Below are 20,988 nucleotides of genomic sequence, written 5' to 3' on the forward strand. Positions count from 1 at the left end.
CATCTTTGTTTATTTGCAGCAAACTTAACATGTGTAAATATTTGTATGAACATAACAATATTCAACAACTCAGACATAAACTGAACAAATTCCACAGACATGTGACAAACAGAAATGTAATATTGTGTCCATGAACAAAGGGGGAGTCAAAAGTAACAGTCAGTATCTGGTGTGGCCACCAGCTGCATTAAGTTCTGCAGTGCTTCTCCTCCTCATGGACTGCCCCAGATTTGCCAGTTCTTGCTGTGAGATGTTACCCCATTCTTCCACAAAGGCACCTGCAAGTTCCCAGACATTTCTGGGGGGAATAGCCCTCACCCTCCGATCCAACAGGTCTCAGACGTGCTCAATGGGATTAAGATCCGGGCTCTTTGCTAGCCATGGCAGAACACTGACATTCCTGTCTTGCAGGAAATCACGCACAGCATGAGCAGTATGGCTGGTGGCATTGTCATGCTGGAGGGTCATGTCAAGATGAGCCTACAGGAAGGGTAACCACATGAGGGAGGAGGATTTCTTCCCTGTAACGCACAGCATTGAGATTGCCTGCAATGACAACAAACTCAGTCCGATGATGCTGTGACACACCGCCCCAGACAATAACGGACCCTCCACCTCCAAATTGATCCCGCTCCAGAGTACAGGCCTCAACGCTCATTCCTTCCACGTTAAACGCGAATCCAACCATCACCCTTGGTGATACAAAACCACGACTCGTCAATGAAGAGGACATTTTGCCAGTTCTGTCTGGTCCGGCGACGGTGGGTTTGTGCCCATAGGCGACGTTGTTGCCGGTGATGTCTGGTGAGGATTGTGTGTTCCTGGTGTAACTCGGGCAGTTGTTACCATCCTGTACCTGTCCCGCAGGTGTGATGTTCTGTTGTACCGATCCTGTGCAGGTGTTATTACACGTGGTCTGCCACTGCGAGGACGATCAGCTGTCCATCCTGTCTCCCTGTAGCGCTGTCTTAGGTGTCTCACAGTATGGACATTGCAATTTATTGCCCTGGCCACATCTGCAGTCCTCATGCCTCCTTGCAGCATGCATAAGGCACGTACACACAGATGAGCAGGGACCCTGGGCATCTTTCTTTTGGTGTTTTTCAGAGTCATTAGAAAGGCCTCTTTAGTGTCCTAAGTTTTCATAACTGTGACCTTAATTGCCTACCGTCTGTTAGCTGTTAGTGTCTTAACGAGCGTTTCACAGGTGCATGTTCATTAATTGTTTATGGTTCATTGAACAAGCATGGGAAACAGTGTTTTAAACCCTTTACAATTAAATATCTGTGAAGTTATTTGGATTTTTATGAATTATCTTTGAAAGACAGAGTCCTGAAAAAGGGATTCTTTCTTTCTTTTTTTCTGAGTTTATAAGATTTATCTGGCTTTGTAAATTTCTAATTAATTCCACAATTAAAGGGTTTCCTCATCAATCTACACACAATACCTCATAATGACAAAGCAAAAGTCTTTGGGAATATTTTACAAATGTATCTATTGATCATCCATGTTTCTACAACTTGGTTGGAGTCCACCTGTGGTAGATTTAATTAATTGGACATTATTTGGAATGGCACACAACTGCCTATATAAGGTCCCACAGTGGACAGTGCATGTCAGAAAAAAAACAAGCCATGAGGTCGAAGGAGTTGTCCTTAGAGCTCAGAGACAGGATTGTGTTGAAGCACAGATCTGTGGAAGGGTACCAAACAAATTCTGGAGCATTGAAGGTCCCCGAGAAGGCCTCCGTTATTCTTAAATGGAAGAAGTTTGGAACCACCAAGACTCTTCCTACAGCTGGCCGCCTGGTCAAACTGAGCAATCAGGGGAGAAGGGCCTTGGTCAGGGAGGTGATCAAGAACCCGATGGTCACTCTGACAGAGCTCCATAGTTCCTCTGTGGAGGTGGGAGAACCTTCTGAATTGACAAACATCTCTACAGCACTCCACCAATCAGGGCTTCATGGTAGTGGCCAGACGGAAGCCACTCCTCAGTAAAAATGCACATGACAGCCCGCTTAGAGTTTGCCAAAAGGCACCTAAAGGACTCTCAGACCATGAGAAACAAGATTCTCTGGTCTGATGAAACCAAGATGAATCTATTTTGCCTGAACGCTAAACATCATGTCTGGAGGAAACCTGGCTCCATCCCTATGGTGAAGCATGGTGGTGAGAGCATCATGCTGTGGGGATGTTTTTCAGTGGCAGTGACTGGGCAACTAGTCAGGATCGAGGGAAAGATGAACGCAGCGAAGTAATACAAATACTTGTTCTCCCCACTGTATGTAAATGTCATATCCGTTGTTTTTTTAATACATTTGCAAACATTCCTAAACCTGTTTTGTCTTGATGGGGTATTGTGTGTAGATTGATGAGGGAAAAAAATATTTAATACATGTTAGAATAAGTCTGTAACGTAACAAAATATGGAGAAAGTCAAGGGTTCGGAAAACTTTCTGAATGAACTGTAGATATTGCACATTACATGAGAGAGAATCACCAAATGGTGCCGCAAAGTATTGACAAAGTAGTGTGGGGTTGCACCTCCATCACTTGGTCATTGCTATTGTTGTCAACGTTCCACAGACGCACCAGCCACATTGATGTATTGAAGTAGAATGGCGGCTAATGACTTTGAATTGTACCTAATTAATGTTTCAACCAGTGATGTAGTTGAGTCACTAAACCTTGAGTCTGAATCGAGTCCCAAGTCCCTTGTGCTCGAGTCCGAGTCCAAGCCTGAGTCACCAATGGTCGAGTCATGAGTCCCTTCGGCTGAAGTCAGAGTCCCAGTGCTCAAGTCCATGTCCAAGAGATCAAGTCAGAGTCACTGGGTCCACATGAACTGAAAATAAAGTTATTTACCCAGTCAGATATAGCGTAGTGGAAAGATACATTTACTAAATCAATTGTTTGCTATTCCTTTTCCTGTCTTTCTGTGCCACCAAATGTTTGCATACAGGCTACTAGTAGTTTTACCAGGGCCACATTCAGTTGAAAAACGTTCTTCAGATTGAAATTCTATGAATAGAACGTTATTTCTTATTCCACATGTCAGAGAGGCATGTTTGTTTAACATGGCATATTTATATCTGAACTTTCCAAAATGTTGTGTCCTGCTGAACGCGACCCAGGTTATTCGCTATAGCTAGCCAATGTGTTAACGTGATGGAACAAGTTGTCACCTAAACAAATGGTTAATGGTTACTCAAATAGCCTGATTTTAGAACTGCCCGCGATATGCTTTATGGATGTAAAATGCAGCCTGCCAATGTACGATAGAAAGACAAAAACGTAGGACTGGTATTTTGGGTCATGTCGTTTGAATGGTAGAATCAAGCATTTTGATTTGGCAAAAGTGGGAGAGTTGAGCGAGATAACATTCAAAGATAGACATATATTCTCTATAACCTGCTCAAGGGAGAAACAAACATTGTTAGACCTTTGTTGTACTATTAAACATAATGCTGCTATTGTTTTTATTTTGAAATAAAATCAATCAAATTTGATGTGTCACATGCTTTGTAAACAGGTGTAGACAAACAGTGAAATGCTTACTACTGCCGTTCCCAAAAATGCAGAGGGGACATTTAAATAATAGATGTGCAGGTGTACGAGGTAATTCAGGTAGATATGTACATATAGGTAGGGATAAAGTGATAACAACCAGATAGATTATGAAAAGTAACAGCAGCTTACGTGATGAGTCAAAAACGTTAGTGCAAAAAGGGTCAATGTAGATAGTCCGGGTAGCTATTGCTTAACTATTTAACTATTTAGCAGTCTCATGGCTTGTGGGTAGAAGCTGTTCAGAGTCCTGTTGGTTCCAGACTTGGTGCATCACACAGCATCTTGTGTTTCTCAACCAGGCCAAGGGTTGCTAACTAAAAGGCTGGTGGTGTAGCAAGAGAGTTGCCTGCACAACGTTATAATTGGAGGCTGAGCCAGAGCAAAGCTTGTCTTCCTGTTTGCCCACACCAGTCGCTTGCGTCCCTGCAGCTCACCAGCTGATGTAGGCTGTGTTTACCGGACACATCCTTCAGGCTGCTGAGCAGAACTGAAAAGCTCTCAATTTCCCCAAAAAACTATTGTCCAGTCCACATAGTAGTCAGATTTTAGTCAGAGATAATTTTGTCTCCTCTTGTCTTAGTCAACTGAAACCATTTTTTTTTGTTTAGTTAGTTTCTTTCTGTGTCTATATAGCTAGTTGTAGTCTGGTCAATTGCCAATGAAAAATAGGTGTTTGACTATTATTTTAGTCACTATTTTTGATGATGAAATTAATACTGCAGTGTACTGATCTTTGCCTAGGTAGGCATGTTAGGATCTAATTTCATTGGGTTATTAGTGGATGCTTGATAATAAACTTTGTCAAATTAATCATGAATAAAAATGTCAAAGGGCTAAAAAGCAAGACATTTGTAAAAATGTGCTTGAAATGTCAGTGATAACTACATTGGACTAAGAATAGGTCACACATTTTTTATTAAAAGAAGAATCTGATTTAATTTGTTGACAACAATCCGTATTATGCAATATACATGTGTCAAACCACATTTCACGCCTCAAGGAGTCAATTAATCAATATTCATAAACTTCTTCCACAGTAGTAATAGAAATAGGGCAAATAGCATCCTGAGTTAAACGGAGTTAACTGCTAACTTGGAAACATAAAAGATGAACTGGCACAGAAAGACAGGAAACACAGGGATAAATACAGTGGTGAAAACAAGCGACACTGTAACAGTTTTCTTTAGGTGAAGGAGAAGCGGACCAAAATGCAGCGTGTTTTTTTTAATTCATGTTTAATAACAAAAGATAAACACAAACACTACAAAAACAATAAACGTGGAAAACCAAAAACAGCCCTATCTGGTGCAAAACACAGAGACAGGAACAATCACCCACAAACACACAGTGAAACCCAGGCTACCTAAATATGGTTCCCAATCAGAGACAATGACTAACACCTGCCTCTGATTGAGAACCATATCAGGCCAGACATAGAAATAGACAAACAAGACATCCAACATAGAATGCCCACTCAGACACCTGGAGGGGGTGGCGACAATAACGAGGACAGGTGAAACAGATCAGGGTGTGACAAGATGAGTAATGCGAGATATGTAAACATTCTTAAAGTGTCATTATTAAAGTGACTAGTGTTCCATTTATTAAAGTGGCCAATGATATCAAGTCTATAGGTAGGTAGCCGCCTCTCTGTGCTAGTGGTGGCTGTTTAACAAGCTCTTTTTCAATCTCTCTGTCCCAGCGTTGATGCACCTGTACTGACCTCGCCTTCTGGATGGATGCGGGGTGAACAGGTACTCGCTCAGGTGGTTATTGTCCTTGATGACCTTTTTTCGCTTAAACATGACCTTCATTCACATACCATTTTTCCCCAAACGTTGCTTTTTTTGTGTCAGCAATTAGACATGGTTTTTAGGTGGAGCTAGTTACCCCTTAGTACTCTACTGCACTTAGTCAGATATTATCTCAAAGTGTTGCCTGAACATGTGGGGAAAATGATGGAAGAACCAAGATCATTTGGTATTTAAGAAATCCATTTTGGGGAACATCTGAAGTTCAGAGTTCTGACTGGGAAATGTTGAATTTCAATCATTTTAGTCAATAAGATTCTTGCTACGTAAGCTTAACTTTCTGAACATTCAGAAATGTATTGTAAATAAATTGTATTATTAGCAACATTTAATATATTACATTTTATTTGTTGAAGAATTGGTCCGACGTCAAAAGCATGTGAGCACAGTCATGTCTGACTTACCACTTCACACTTCACACCCTTAAGGAAAAACCACACGAATTTCACATGATCTTATGTGAAGTTAATGTGATAACCAGTGGTGGAAAAAGTACTCAAGTGTCATAATTGAGTTAAAGTAAAGATACCTTAATAGAAAACGACTCAAGTGAAAGTCACCCAGTAAAATACTACTTACGTAAAAGTCTAAAAGTATTTGCTTTTAAATTTACTCAAGTATCAAAAGTAAATGGAATTGCTAAAAAAGTTCAACTATTAATTTCACATTCCTTATAGGGGCACACTCCAATACAAAGACACTAATTTACAAACAAAGCATTTCTGTTTAGTGAGTCTGCCAGATCAGAGGCAGTAGTGATGACCAGGGATGTTCTCTTGATAAGTGTGTGAATTGGACCATTTCCCTGTCAAAAAGTAACTAGTACTTTTGGGTGTCAGGGAAAAATGTATGGAGTTTAAAAGTACATTATTTTCTTTAGGAATGTAGTGAAGTAAAAGATGGCAAAAATATGAATACTAAAGAAAGGTACAACTTATGTACTTAACACCACTGGTGATAACATGAAAACATGTAAAAGCAACACTTGAGAACATGAAACTGCACATGTGAATACATGATCTCTTGAAATACAGTGCCTTGCATAAGTATTCACCCCCCTTAGACTTTTTCACAATGTATTTGAAAGTCATTTGAAAGTATTTCCCACATGTGAACAACTGACCTCACATGTGTCTCTTTTGTTTTCACATGTGAACAACTGACCTCACATGTGTCTCTTTTGTTTTCACATGTGAACAACTGACCTCACATGTGTCTCTTTTGTTTTCACATGTGAACAACTGACCTCACATGTGTCTCTTTTGTTTTCACATGTGAACAACTGACCTCACATGTGTCTCTTTTGTTTTCACATGTGAACAACTGACCTCGCATGTGTCTTTTTTGTTTTCACATGTGAACAACTGACCTCACATGTGTCTCTTTTGTTTTCACATGTGAACAACTGACCTCACATGTGTCTCTTTTGTTTTCACATGTGAACAACTGACCTCACATGTGTCTCTTTTGTTTTCACATGTGAACAACTGACCTCACATGTGTCTCTTTTGTTTTCACATGTGAACAACTGACCTCGCATGTGTCTTTTTTGTTTTCACATGTGAACAACTGACCTCACATGTGTCTCTTTTGTTTTCACATGTGAACAACTGACCTCGCATGTGTCTCTTTTGTTTTCACATGTGAACAACTGACCTCACATGTGTCTTTTTTGTTTTCACATGTGAACAACTGACCTCGCATGTGTCTCTTTTGTTTTCACATGTGAACATTTCAACTCAACATGTGAAAATGAAATGCAAGGGAATTCATTAAATTGTGTGTGTGGGGGGGGGGTGATGGCATTACCCTTTTGCTACAAAACAGCAAGTGAGAGACAAATGATAAGCGCTCATTTAAATACATCACATGTTTTATGCCCATTGGTGAGAAAGAGAGCAAGGAGATTATTGAACTGCAATGCCAAGCATATCGCCCACCTCAATTAAAAAAGATTTGTCACGCAATTAAGCTGAAATCAAATCAATGTTGACCGTTCAAAATGGGTCATTCTTGAATTGTGTTGGCGTTTGGGCATGGCATTTTGGTAAAGCAATTACATAATTTAAACGTATTTTGGAACATCCTCCCATTCTAAATCAACTAATGTGGCAGCTTAATGAGATAATGTTTTCCATTATGATAACATTATGCCACTACTGGGAGTAGTAACTCCAATGATGGTAACACACATGCCTAAATCTAAGGTCATTAATATATAAAAAGACTAAACTGTCTTTAATAACTTAAAATATGCTTACATTTGACATGATCACCTAGTACTGACTTTCCAATATGACCTCAACTGGAATTTGAACTCACTATCTCTGGATTTTGGGTATGCTGAAATTCTGCTGCACCACAAGTTCTGTAGCATTCTCAGATGTCCCCTACACATTCATTACCAATAATATATCTCTGCGCTGCTTTTGTAGTTATCAGTTAACATGATTATTCGCCCATCATTGATTTAATTTTCTTACTTCAGAAATCTGAGAATGTTCTCTATAGTTGTGTAATGTTGGTGTGGGATATCATTATGTTTTTATGTTACTCCTTAATTCCTATGATAAATATAATCGTATTATACAAAGATAAAATGTACTTTGAAGTCCTGAATATGACAAGAGAACACAGCAGAATGGTGAGGAACAGTAGGCTTAGTACTTCAACTGGGGAGAGGCTTAATTGACAGAACAACAGAGTGAATGTAAAGGTGAAAGTTTTATTAAAATATTGAAACATCCCGGAATGGATGTAGACTAGGTTCTGGTGACGGGACCTTCAGCTGGTGGCGGTGGGGAAATGGAGGACTGACGGCGCATGGTGGCACTATCCTTTTGCTGCAAAACAGCAAGAGAGAAACAAAGGGTAAGCATTCCCTTAAATACATCACATGTTTTATGCCCATTGGTGAGAAAGAGAGCAAGGTGGTTATTGATCTGCTATGCCAATTGGTATATTAGGAATCCTGGTGGAATTACGTTATTATACTGTGACTCATTGGCTAAAAGGATAAGTAAATCGCTCTCCGCTGTTTAGACTTGACCAGATTTTACAACACCTGGATATATATTTTAATCTGTATTTTAATCGGTGCGCAAGCGGTGTACTTGATCTGCGCATGCTGAGCGAGCCTCCCTCTTTTAGCACGAGTGAAGTGAGTTCGGATCAACTGAATGTATGCATTTTAGAAGTAGTTTTCAAATTGGCCTACAAACCCTTCCCAAAAATAACATGGTGCTGTGGTAGAAGGTTTACTTTGAATGGCGATTTTCGGCATTTATCAGTGCAATTTCAGATGTGTCCATGCAAATAGTATTATTAGGGGAAATCGTTCTTGCAAAGCATATCAACGTTTTAATCGAATATTATATTAATCTGACTATCTGGAATAATAGCATTATTGTGTGCTGTAACCGTACGCAATTATGGGCAATTCTAGGCTACTACTGAACCAACGTTTATGTAAGAGACATTCTGACCATCCTTTCAGATTCAACTTACGCTACACTTCATTGGGATGTCATGATCAGCCAGTCATGTCCTCCAGGCAAGATCAGCACTTGCATAATGATAGACTGATTCTGTATCCCATAGTGGCCGAGCCCGTATGAGTCTTCCAGCTGTTTGTTGGTGAAGATCAGCCGCATTTCCACCGCTAAAAAAAAGCCAGTTCAGGGTATAATGTTTATTGTCACAAATCAGGATATTGGTGGCAAATTATCTTCTCATTAGATTATTCTTGTACTTTTCTTCTTCGTAATGCATTCTATTTAATTTATATTTTCTGTTATTTTCTATGACATGTTTACATCTGAGTGAAATGTCTTGCCTACTTTACACTACATTTTTGTCAGAGGACTTTCCCAACCGTGACGATGTTATCAGTCAGTATATGTAGGCTACACTGTAGGCATTTTTTTCCATTTTATCAGTCATTCTTCAGTTGACCACCTGGAAGTCTTGTTCATGTCTATACTGGAGCTAGACAGATGCAATTGTTGTGTTACAAAGTTAAGGTAAACAAGCCTAATATCCTGATAATATCTTCCCAAAAATATTTTGCGGTCAGACAGATTAAGTGGTGAATAGTGATTGCTAATCTGCTACTATGCATTAGGCCTAGTTTACAAGTAACCAAACATAGTATACAAAGTATGTTTATATTCTACCTCCATACCTTTGGTTGTCGGGTATTTATCAGCAATTTTCTTCTTCAGTTGTTTTACAGTCATACTCTTCATCTCTTCTTCTGTATTACCTACATTGTATGCTGTTCTGTCCTTTTTAATACCTATCACTATGACCTGGTAGAGCATTGTGCTGAATATGCCTGCGAGTTTCTGAAGTGTATGAGGCTGTGGTATGAGGCTGTGGTAGCGTTATGTATTGTCCGACCAAATGTAGCCTATGGGTGTGTTTTGTAAAAGCTAGATGCTTTCACTTTCTTATTTTTATTCAGCTATATGCTATAGGCCTAGCTATGTGTGTTTCTAACTTGTTCTTGGTCATTCCTATAACATGGCAGATGAGAAGACTGAAAACACATGGTTGAAAAAGCATTACTGGTGCAGTGGAGCTTGTTTTGACATGTTTTTATTTTTTGATTGTTCAATTAACAACTAACATTTGACCTACATTGAACATCATAGAAACCAATAGCTATTTCCACAAGCTGAATTTGCCATATTATCTATTTTTTTATGCATTAACTCCGAGTGGTTAGCGGGTTAATTCAGTGTGGTTACATAGTTAAAACTGAAACAACCCAAAGGGTCAAGTTTAGTTATTCATTCAGGCTAATTTCCATGGCATGTGAAAATGTTAATGGATGCATTTGCTGCATTGGTTTTGTTGGTAGGCCTCTCTGATACTATCCTCAAAAAGCCACGGTAGCCTATACTTGGCCACACAATTTGAAAAGTGGGATACAGTGCTATGTTCACAGTAAACACATGGCGAAAGTTGCACAGAATGCTCACATTGTTCAAGTTTCTGCTCACAAGACTTGTAATTTACTCATTGCCAAACAGGTTTAATATGGGCTATGATGGGACCAGAGTTTTTATAATCAGGTCACACGGTTTTAAAAAACTGTTGGAAAAACTCCTGGCCTTGGGGAGGATGACAGCCTTGTCAAACTGCAGCAACCTTGTACTTGTTCATACTGACAAGGTACAAATCTGTTGCAAGTTCAAACCCCTGTGTGAATTTAAGTATGTTCTCTCTAATTCTCTCTTTCTATCTTTCTTTCTCTCTCTCGGAGGACCTGAGCCCTACGACCATGCCTCAGGATTACCTGGCATGATGACTCCTTGCTGTCCCCAGTCCACCTGGCCGTGCTGCTGCTCCAGTTTCAACTGTTCTGCCTGCGGCTATGGAATCCTGACCTGTTCACCGGACGTGTTACCTGTCCCAGACCTGCTGTTTTCAACTCTCTAGAGACAGCAGGAGCGGTAGAGATACTCTTAATGATCGGCTATGAAAAGCCAACTGACATTTACTCCTGAGGTGCTGACTTGCTGCACCCTCGACTGTGATTATTATTATTTGACCATGCTGGTCATTTATGAACATTTGAACATCTTGGCCATGTTCTGTTATAATCTTCACCCGGCACAGCCAGAAGAGGACTGGCCACCCCTCATAGCCTGGTACCTCTCTAGGTTTCTTCCTAGGTTTTGGCCTTTCTCTGGACTTTTTCCGAGCCACCATGCTTCTACACCTGCATTGCTTGCTTTTTGGGGTTTTAGGCTGGGTTTCTGTACAGCACTTTGAGATATCAGCTGATGTAAGAAGGGCTATATAAATACATTTATTTTGATTTGATTTTGGAGGTCTACAATTTGTTTTCTGAGGTCTTGGCTGAGGTCATTTTCCCATGATGTCAATCATAGAGACTCTGAGTTGGAAGGTAGGCCTTGAAATACATCCACAGGTACACTTCCAATTGACTCAAATGATGTCAATTAGCCTATCAGAAGCTTCTAAAGCCATGACATAATTTTGATATTTTCCAAGCTGTTTAAAGGCACAGTCAACTTAGTGTATGTAAACTTCTGACCACTGGAATTGTGATACAGTGAAATAATCTGTCTGTAAACAATTGTTGGAAAAATTACTTGTTTCATGCACAAAGTAGATGTCCTAACCGACTTTCCAAAACTATAGTTTATTAGTAAGGAATTTGTGGAGTGGTTGAAAAACGAGTTTCAATGACTTCAACCTAAGTGTATGTAAACTTCCGACTTCAACTTTACATGACATCAGAGCTCTTGCTCTGCACTTCACAGAGCTTTATCAGTTTTGACTGAGAGCCGTTCTGAACTTGAACACCTTGCACGACAACGCGTTTCCCCCACCCCTCCTGCTTAATTGGGCAACTTTTTCAAATAATGTTGAGTAAGAGAAATGCTGTAAATTAAGAGCGTCATAGAAATGTTCTGTATTATCAAATGAGGAGACACAAAATAATCACACAAGTCAGAGTTTTACTTAAACTAAATCTTTATTTACTTAAATGATGTGAGTGCTTTGCAATAATGATGATGGCTGGCCGACGGACCACCCTTAGGTGATTCGTTGGGAGCCCCGACACTAAGAATACACAGACCTTTTATAGCAAACATACCATCCTGAATGTTCATGACAAACAACAGATGTATGGAATGGGTCACAAGGTTGGGATTCGTATGAAAGATACTAATAATTCTCAACTGACAGTATCTGCTGTACAGACTGTTCTTATTGTACAGAGTATAACCCTCAGCCTTCTCTCAGAAATCATCTCCCTCTCTCAGCAATCATCTGGTCCTCTCTTGAGCAACAGAACACTGGCTTATATTGCTTCAGAAGGAGTCTGTGATTGAAGACAGCTGTGTCCTGACGAGGGGGCGGGGTCAGCTCTCCAATCATCAATTGGGGCCGACCAATCAGCTGCTTGGGGAGAATTTCAGGAAGCCATTTCCTGAAACACACTCACAAATACACAAACTACAACATAGAAACTGGGGAACGTAACACCAGAAACCTGTAATTGAACGGGCACAGTATTATTGGTGACTTCCCCTATAGAGAGACCGTCCAGTGTCCTAGTATCCATGGGCACAGAGAGAGGCTGAGTAGGAATACCAAGCTCCGAAGCTTTCGTGGCATTCATAAGATTTTCATCAGGCACGCCATATCGAAGGTACGAGTGTGCCTGAGACCAGACCTCCTTTCACTCTTGCGTTCCTTTAGGCATCCATCAATTATAATGGTTAAAGCGATAAGGGAGTCGAGGTCCACCGGCAGTTCCCGAGCAGCTAGCTCATCCTTTACCTCAGATAATTCGTGCAGAAAAGTATCGAAAAGAGACTCCGGATTCCTGGCACTCTCGGCGGCCAACATGCTAAAGTCCACCGCGTAGTCTGCCACACTACTTTTTGACGTAAGTCAAGCAGTTTGCTGGCCGCCTTTCTCACGGATACTGGAGACTCAACTTCTCACCTCTGCCATGACTTCCTCCAAATGACCACAAATGGCAGATTGTTCCCAAACTGCCGTAGCCCAGGAGAGCGCCCTTCCCGACATTAGCGTATTTATATACGCTATTTTCGGTCGGGTCTGAAGAAAACGAAGATGGCTGTAGCTCAAACATAAGCGAGCGCTGAGAAAGAATACCCCGGCAGGCGCCAGGATTCCCCGAATATTGCTCTGGAGCAGTTAAGCGGGATTCACAGGGAGTCGGGATAGGCTTGTACAAACTCACCACAGATAGGGAAAAACTTACTGGGTGATTGGGGTTTTTCAGAGGTGGCAGACAGTCTCTGAGCTAACTCCCTGATTTGCTCCTGTTGATGAATAAATATATGAGAAGCGAGACCAAGTTGAGACTCTGGACAAGGCGGATATGGTATAGTAAAGTCTGTTTATTATAGCGTAATAATATATGGTAAAACGTGCTGCACGGCTCCTTTCGGCCAGTTCTTATGGAACCGTCAGAAAAAAGAGAGCGAGAAACATGATGGGCAGTCCATTTTATACATTGAAATGACGTAGGTAGATTCTTGTAGTCCTGGCTTCTGGTAGGTTGCTTGTAGGTGATTGACAGTCCCCTCCAGTCTGGTGTCCGTATCCCATTGGTTCTTGACAGAGTTCTTTGTCTTTGGAGCCTATCCCGAAGAAGGTTGAGTGTGTATGTGTGTAGGAATTTCAGTGTTTATGTTCAGTGTATATTTTATCTCAGTCAGCCCCCCGTACGGGGCTGTACCAGTGCGGTTAGTATCTATTAGAAGGACAGGGGGAGGGGAAGGTTTATGACACAGTGTGCAAGCTATTTTATCATGCTTAGGCCACAGGCAGACAACAGTCAGTGAATGCGTTATTTCATGTGTTAATATGTTACTACACTCCATAATAGCCTTTAACCCATGGTTGTGGCATTCCTTCAAGGAACTGAGCCCTTCCAAAAGGCAGTGTAGCAACTCCTGATGTCTCCCAATGGTGGTTCCCTGTAGGGAGACAGCGTAGCGGAGCTGGTCCAAGTCTGCTGGGTCTGTCATGGCCAGTTCGTACTATCATGACACTAGGCGAGACCCAAATGCAGTCACAGGAGGCAGATGGTTGGAGTTTAAGATGTTTAATAAATCCAAAGGGAATAGGCAAGATCTGGTTATGACCTTTTGCCTGTCCATGACCAAAGTCCAGCAGGCAGAATGGTCAGGCAGGCGGGTACAGAGTCCAGAACAAGCAAGGGTCAAAATCGGGAGGACTAGATAAAGGAGAAAAGACAAAGCAGGAAAATGGGAAAAAATGCTGGTAGGCTTGTACATACAAGCCGAACTGGCACAGAGAGACAGGAAACACAGGGATAAATACAGTGGAGAAAACAAGCGAAACCTGGAGGGAGGGGGTGGAGACAATAACGAGGACAGGTGAAACAGATCAGGGTGTGACAGTGAAAGCCTAACACTCTAATGGTATGTTATAACTTAGCTAGTCATGTTGGTAATAGAACATGCCTTCAAATGATAGCCCCCAAACACAGACAGTGCCTGAAAGTATTCACACCCTGTGACTTTGTCCACATTTTGTTGTGTTACAAAGAGGGATTAAATTGATTAAATTGTCATTTTATGTCAACAATCTACACAAAATACTCTAATATCAAAGTGTAAGAAATATTCACACATGAAAAAACAATAATATATCGTGTTTAGATAAGTATTCAACCTCGAGATAATACATGTTAAAAACAACTTTGGCAGCGATTACAGCTGTGAGCCTTCTGGGTAGGTCGCACACCTGGATTGTACAATATTTGCACATTATTGCTTTTCTGATTTATTTTAGCTCTGTAAAGTTGGTTGTTGATCATTTTCAAGGGGAGACTCTCACGAACATAATGGTGTTCTCTTCCCCCCTACCAGCCAAGTGTCAGGAGACTCATCTGGTAACCAGTACTGGTTTAAAAAATCTAATGGAAAAATGAAGGTAGTTTTGTGCCTACCCCAAAAGAGGGGTTAAATATGTGTAAAATAAACTCTAAATATTTTCTGAGCTTTATATCTCCTAGATTTAGGACAGACACTTCAAAACCTTGTTTCTTATGATTTCTTTTTGGCCATTTATGAATGTGTTATTTAATGTATTTCTATGGGCTTTAGTACTCAAGGGCAAAATCAATATTTTATCAAATCATTTTTTAAGTATATGTTTTGTTACCTAAAGGGGTCCTAAAATTCACAATCAAATACCTAAATGGTCCATAGTATGACCATCTTAAAACAATTCCAGAGGTCAGCTTAGCACCCCTCCTTCCCCAACATCTTAGACTCTAAAGAATTAAGCACATTTCTACTCCTTATTTAGGCTTGCTATAATATAGGTGTAAAATACTTATTGACTCAAGACATTTCAGCTTTTCACTTTTTTAATTCATTTGCAAACATTACTAGAAAAAAAAATATTAATTTGACATGGGGTATTTTGTGTAGGTAGGCCAGTGACACAAAATCCCAATTTAATCCATTTTGGGGACAATGCCTACTTAAATGTTATATTCTAGCAACAGTTGAATAAAGCTATATGCTACTCATAATTCATTATATTATAATACATATTGATCTAACCTTATGGCAATTTGAATGATAGCGTAATTCAAATTCATGGCGCAAGAATGGATATCAATATTCACACTTGCTGCTAAGGCATGGTTTATGGACTAGAGTTTTGAGAACAGAGTAAGCAATAATATGTCAACTTCTTCATTGCATTGTGTTGTTGTAGCCTATGGAGGAAAATGTTATTGTTCCTAAAAACATAATCAATAGGGGAGCTACAAGATGTTTGCCCAGGGGCTGTGAGCGCGGCATCGGGAGCGCACACAATGTAAACTACCTGTCATTTTATCATCTGATTTTTAAAAAATCTTCAGAGTGGCTGTGGATCCGACTTTTCTTCCTGGGGGCTAAAGTTCCTTAAGCTTCTGCTCATGTGCGGTATTCTCTACTTACTCACAGGGAAGATCTCAATCGCATAGTCAGCACGTCCTCTCTCCTTGTCTCCTCAAAGATCATAGGATGAGAAAGCCTAAGGGCCCTTCCCTCTGACCAATGGCTTTTGAGAAGGAGATGAGTATGCAGTTGAGATCTTGCCATTGTCTCTGCTCTAGCCTACTTTATTTTGTACAGTCTTTTTTGCTAATCTTTATCCAGGGTTCAAATCATTTTAGGGGTGACTGTATACATCCAATGATTATTGAAGAATATAACACAACTGCCTCATGAGCTTAGTTCAACTGTCATATCCAATCAGCTGAGACCCAGAGTTCAAAATTACTTTTTATGAATGGGTGTGCACCCGACGCATGCAAATACACACAAACAAAAACACACACACACACACATACACACACCCCAATATATATATTTGATTTAAAATGGTTTAATGATTAATTATCTTATCTACAACTACAGAAATTGTATCTGCATTGAATTGTTGTGTTGTAAATCTATTGACGTACTATCTCTGTCAATCAGATGATAGAATAACATATACGTATATGAATTTCACAAAATATTATAAGGATTATACATGTTTTCTTCTAATGAGCTGTACTTTGACAACTTTGCATTATGCTTTTTTATATAAAAAAAATGTATACACCAGATATCATGGGTGCTTATAATTATTATTCTTATTTTTTCTTTACAGTAAATGGATGTTGTCATTATCTTCAACTCTTCCATACAACCAACCTACTTTGTTCAGCTCTCCTTTCAGCCTAATAGAGTACTCAGGCTCCTCAATGTGTGAGATAGTGTTTTTAAATGTGTTGACCTTTAAATTAATAATATATACCAATTTAATATTGAAGAACATAATTTATAAATGCCTTTATGTCTCCGTTCTGCAGCAGTTCTGAAGAGCTGGTCAGTACTGGTACAGTGTGTATCATTTCGTCTTGAGCATTACAGAAAAAGTGCTAGGACTGCAACATTACAGCGTTTCAACCACAGTGCTGACAGCAACACTCTAGAATTGAATGTCAGACTTGTGGTTGTCTGACTCTGACTGCTATTTTCAGTGTTCCTGCATGGTTGATAAGGCCACTGTTCCAGTTAGGGGGGTTTTGTATCTATGTGTTTATGTCTATGTGGTCAGACAGACAGACACAGACAGCAGGTCCTCACGGAGACCACCAGACACAGGAAGTGACATCACCACAAGATGTTACCTGAAACAGGGTTTTGACTAGAGGGAGTACAGCTACGGACAGAAGTGACTTTTTCGTAGCAGGCTAGGATATTGTTTGTTTTTTACAGTAAATGGATGTTGTCATCATGGTCAACTCTTCCATACAACCAACCTACTTTGGTCAGCTCACCTTTCAGTCTAATAGAGTTCTTGGGCTCCTCAATGTGTAATTTGAAGTGTCAATCCTTGATTGTTAAATCAAATGTGTTGACTTTTAAATTAATAACATTGAAATTAATTTCATATTGATGAAAATAACTTATACATGTCTCCCCTCTGCAGCAGTTCTGAAGAGCTGGTCAGTACTGGTACCGTGTATCACTTCCTCTTTAGCATTATAGAAAAAAAGCTAGGACATTTCAGTGTTTCAACCACATTGCTGACAGCAAAACTCTAGAATTGAATGTCAGGCTTGTGGCTGTCTGACCCTGACTGCTATTTTCAGTTTATCTGACCAACCATCTGGTAAGGCCACTGTTCCAGTTAGACAGACAGCAGGTCCTCATGGAGACCACCAGACACAGGAAGTGACACCAACAAAAGATGTTACCTGAAACCAGTGACGACCGGTCATTCAGACAACCACAAGCCTGACTTACAATTCTAGAGCTTAGAGAACCACAATGGTAGTTATGTCACGAGTCCGACCGAGGGTGTTTCCCCTTCCCGGGCGGGTGGCGCTCGGCGGTCGTCATCACCGGCCTATTAGCTGCCACTGATTGTTTTTCCTCTCCCTCCTTGTATGTTTAGTGGTAGCACCTGTTCATGTGTAATTAGTTAATTAGTTTGTCTTTATTAGTCAGCCGGCCCGTCTGGTTGTTGTGCGGGATTATTTCAGTGTAACCTTCGGCTCTGTTGTAGAGGTACGTGTTAGTGCCTGGTCGTTACTTTTCCGTTGTACATTCTCATTCCCTGTGTTTGGGGCCGTTACTATTGTGAGCACCCTGTGGTGCGTTGGTGCTATTAAAGACGCACAGCTTTGCACTCACTGTCTCCTGCGTTTGACTCCACACACCTACGACACCTGAAACATTACAAGTAAAAAAAAAAGATCTACACTACCGGTAAAAGGTTTTAGAACACCTACTCATTCAAGGGTTTTTCTTTCTATTTACTATTTTCTACATTGTGGAATAATAGCAAAGACATCACCACTATGAAATAACCCATATGGAATCATGTAATAACCAAAAAAGTGTTAAACAAATCAAAATATGTTATATTTGAGATTCTTCAAATAGCCACCATTTGCCTTGATGACAGCTTTGCAAATGTGACGCTTGGCATTCAGGCCTAAGCGTTCATTCTTGATGAGAATTTTGTTTCTCATGGTCTGAGAGTCTTTAAGTGCCTTTTGGCAAACTCCAAGCGGGCTGTCATGGGCTTTTTACTGAGGAGTGGCCACTCTACCATAAAGGCCTGATTGGTGGAGTGCTGCAGAGAATGTTGTCCTTCTGAAAGGTTCTCCCATCTGCACAGAGGAACTCTAGAGCTCTGTCAGAGTGACCATTGGGTTCTTGGTCGCCTCCCTGACCAAGGCTCTCCCCCAACTGTTCAGGTTGGCCGGGCAGCCACCTTTAGAAAGAGTCTTGGTGGTTCCAAATTTCTTCTGTTTAAGAATGATGGAGGCCACTTTGTTCTTGGGGACTTTCAATGCTGCACAATTTTTTTGGTACCCTTCCCCAGATCACAACTGATTGGCTCAAATGCATTAAGAAGGAAAGAAATTACACAAATTAACTTTTAAGAAGGCACACCTTCGCATTCCAGATGACAACCTCATGAAGCTGGTTGAGAGAATGCCAAAAGTGTGCAAAGCTCTCATCAAGGCAAAGGGTGGCTATTTGAGGAATATAAAATATAAAATAGAGTTTGATTTGTTTAACACTTTCGACCGGTAGTGTATATAAAAAAAATCTTGCGTATCTTAATTTCCACAATAACAATCTATTTATAAATACTATACATAAAGTCAAATACTCATTATTTGACAGCATTCCCTATCTTGAATGGTATATTGTATTTGTAGTTTATATCTTTATAAATTAATTGTTTAATTTTGTTGGTGGGGGGGTGTCTTGTTTCAGAAAAGCAAAGAATTTAGCTGTTTCTCGAGTCCCGTTGGTAGCAAATCTGCGATCTGAGGATAATTATCTTATTATCAAGTGACTATACATTAGCTATTAGAATGGAGGTAAGAGGTGTCCTGTTGTCCCTTTGCCTTAATCTCAAAAAGACCCCCCCTCGAGACTGTAACACCGGCGTTTCCTATTGGGTAGCCCAAAAATTGGGTCAGAATTACAGAAAGAGCTCAGGTCAGATGAGTCGAAGTTGAAGCTGGAATTGGGGTAAGTAACTGCCAATCTGATGTTCAAAAGTTTTTGTTAGTTTGTAAGAAATAATAGCAGATACATTTCGTGAAAATAAAGTAAATTTAAAAGACAAAATAAACACAAAATAGCAAAGTTGGGTCAGAGTTTGCAAAACGGTGGCCATCCAGTACAACGCCATCCTTCTGGACTTTTTTTTTATCAATCTGAATTACAATTATACAGAAGTAAAGATATATTTGTTATGGATCTCCCATCTCCACAGAGGAACTCTGGAGAGTGACCATCGGGATCTTGGTCACCTCCCTGACCAAGGCACTTCTCCCCCAATTGCTCAGTTAGGCCAGGTGGCCTTCTTTAGGAAGAGTCTTGGTGGTTCCATTACTTAGAATGATAGAGGCCACTGTGCTCTTGGGGACCTTCAATGCTACAGAAATGCTTTTGTAGATCTGTGCCTCGACACAATCCTGTCTCGGAGCTCTACTGACAATTCCTTCGACCACATGGGTTGGTTTTTGTTCTGAATTGGCTTCCTATTTTGCAACAAAGCATCCTTCACTCATGCTGCCAAACATACCCTCGTAAAAACGGACTATCCTACTAATCCTTGACTTCGGCATTGTCATTTACAAAATACTCAGCAAATTGGATGCAGTCTTTTTTTTTTTTTTTTTTAACCTTTATTTAACCAGGCAAGCTCGGGGGTTTGAACTCGCAACCTTCCGGTTACTAGTCCAATGCTCTAACCACTAGGCTACGCTGCCGCCCCACAGTGCCATCCGTTTTGTCACCAAAGCCCCATATACTACCCACCACTGCGACCTGTATGCTCTCGTTGATTGGCCCTCGCTTCATATTTGTCGCCAAACCCACTGGCTCCAGGTCATCTATAAGTCTTTGCTTGGTAAAGCCCCGCCTTATCTCAGCTCACTGGTCACAATAGCAGCATTGGTCGCCACCAAAGCCAATTCCTACTTTGGTCGCCTTTCCTTCCAGTTCTCTTTTGCCAATGAATTGCAAAAATCACTGAAGCTGGAGACTCATATCTACCTCAATAACCTTAAGCACCAGCTGTCTGAGCAGCTCACAGATCACTGCACCTGTAAATTGCCCATCCAACTACCTCATCCCATACTGTTATATATTTATTTATTTTGCTCCTTTATTATTATTATTATTATTATTTCACCACTATGGCCTATTTATTGCCTTACCTCCCTTATCTTACCTCATTTGCACACACTGTATATAGACTTTTTCTATCGCATTATTGACTGTATGTTTGTTTATTCCATGTGTAACTCTGTGTTGTTGTATGTGTCGCACTGCTTTTCCAGGTCACAGTTGTAAATGAGAACTTGTTATCAACTAGCCTACCTGGTTAAATAAAGGTTAAATAAATAAAAAATATAGACAGGCGTGTGCCTTTCCAAATCATGTCCAATCTATTCAATTTACCACAGGTGGACTCCAATCAAGTTGTAGAAACATCATGGATGATCAATGGAAACAGGATGCACCTGAGCTCAATTTCTG

The 20,988-nt window shown here is 40.4% G+C and overlaps 2 long non-coding RNA genes across 5 annotated transcripts; both read right to left on the reverse strand.

Moving 5' to 3' along the window:
* Window positions 1-4,778: 4,778 nt before the first annotated feature.
* LOC127916076 (uncharacterized) lies at window positions 4,779-7,171 on the reverse strand. Of its 4 annotated transcripts, none has more exons than XR_008093294.1 (2): window positions 7,037-7,171; window positions 4,779-6,954 (listed from the first exon to the last, which is right to left on the reverse strand). It is a non-coding gene; the product is annotated as an uncharacterized LOC127916076 (long non-coding RNA). The 4 variants fall into 4 exon arrangements; XR_008093293.1 differs by having other exon boundaries at window positions 4,779-6,995; XR_008093295.1 differs by having other exon boundaries at window positions 4,779-6,913; window positions 6,955-7,171.
* A 914-nt stretch (window positions 7,172-8,085) lies between these two features.
* On the reverse strand, window positions 8,086-9,779 carry LOC118368864 (uncharacterized). Its single transcript, XR_004822443.2, has 3 exons — window positions 9,564-9,779; window positions 8,888-9,041; window positions 8,086-8,223 (listed from the first exon to the last, which is right to left on the reverse strand). It is a non-coding gene; the product is annotated as an uncharacterized LOC118368864 (long non-coding RNA).
* Window positions 9,780-20,988: the final 11,209 nt, after the last annotated feature.

The sequence above is a fragment of the Oncorhynchus keta genome, chromosome 35, assembly GCF_023373465.1.
Source record: "Oncorhynchus keta strain PuntledgeMale-10-30-2019 chromosome 35, Oket_V2, whole genome shotgun sequence".
NCBI lineage: Eukaryota > Metazoa > Chordata > Actinopteri > Salmoniformes > Salmonidae > Oncorhynchus > Oncorhynchus keta.